Genomic DNA, 1674 nt, shown 5'->3' with positions numbered 1-1674 from the left:
CAGGAGTAGTTTCAGTCTCCCTTAAGGTCTGAATTGGGGGCAGGGCTTACCTATTTAAATTGAAGGGGTTTGTCAGAATCTCTCTCTCACATTAGTGTCTAGTACTGCTTAATATATTCTACCATACCTTAATTCTCACTCTTGTTTTACTACAAATATGTGCATTAAACCCATCTCTGTACTCAAGGCCTACTCTCGCAGATGCTCTCATCCACAGAGCAGAGGTCACAATCCCAGTAACCTCATCTACCCTCCTCTGTTGTGTAAGTCTCAAACAGTGGTGGTAGGTGGGCTCTGGAATTGTCAGTCTGCTGTAAAGAAAGCTGATTTTATCTCTGCTTTAACTTCCCATTACTCCTTTGATTTTCTTGCTCTAACAGAGACCTGGATATCCCCACAGAACACTGCTACACCAGCTGCTTTATCCTCTGCCTATGCTTTCTCTCACTCACCACGAGAAACAGGTATGGTAGAAAAGGTATTTAAGATACATGTGAGATGATGTGACTTGACGTGACGTAACATACAGCTAAGTATGGTGACTTTTAAGAATTTGTTCTCTGCATTTAACCCATCCAAAGTGCACACACACAGCAGTGAACACACACACACCGTGAACACACACCTGGGCATCCATTTATGCTGCGGTGCCCAAGGAGCAGTTGGGGGGGTTCGGTGCCTTGCTCAAGGGCACCTCAGTCATGGTATTGCTGGCAACAACCGTGGTATGTACCAAGTTACACTGATTGTGAGATATAAAGTTTTGCTATTAGCTGACTAATCCTGCCTAAACTAACTGAACAAAATTAATATTACAACCTGTAAAGGCATTTAATGAAGGGCACTTCACAATTCATAATGCATATTGTTTATTTGGTTGCGGTGTTGCTACTCAAAATTCATTGCTTTTCTAACGCTATTTGAAAGTAGGCTGGTTGAATCATTTTCAGAAGTTTCGAGCATGATTTCATTTTTTAGTGTTTTCTTAAACCTATATGACTATAGACAGCTCTCAGCTTGCTCATTATTTCTTGGTAAGAAAACCAAACTGTGTCAGTGACTTGACATCTTATTACTTAAGTATTTTGCATATGTTTGTTCAACTATCAATGTTTATGTATAAAATTACTATAATATACAACATAAAAATTTGAATTTGATAATTAATAACTAGATGAAAAATAGATGCTTTATAAGTGTTCAAATCTCTGATGTTCTTTAATATGAAATTTGGCAAATTTGAAAAATATGCACTACAAAAATTAAAATGACCACAAAGGCATGTGTCGCAAAGATCAGACAGGGACACGAATTGAGACATTGTATCTCCATTTGTACATGGTACGTGGATATTTTACACATTCATTTGTAGTATATGACTGTTTCAAGAAAATGGACAATTGAACATCTTTTTTTGAAATATAGCCTATAACGTTATTATTGTAATATTTATTTTGCCTTAGCGCATCTACAGAAAATCTTTTGTATCCTACTAACCATGGCTAAATGTTGTAATGAGTTTTCAGAGTGAGCAAATATTTGTAAAATATCACAGTCTTCTTTTTGTATTTTAAGACAACATAAATTACATCATTTATATGTGTTTCGCTATCCCACAAGATGATTCAACATTTATTGATAAAAAAATGTTTACAGTCAATGAGGCAAAATGAA

This window comes from Tachysurus fulvidraco, chromosome 3 (assembly GCF_022655615.1).
Source record: "Tachysurus fulvidraco isolate hzauxx_2018 chromosome 3, HZAU_PFXX_2.0, whole genome shotgun sequence".
NCBI classification, from domain to species: Eukaryota; Metazoa; Chordata; class Actinopteri; order Siluriformes; family Bagridae; genus Tachysurus; species Tachysurus fulvidraco.
The sequence above is the reverse complement of the archived record's forward strand: the minus strand, read 5'-3'. Positions refer to the sequence as shown.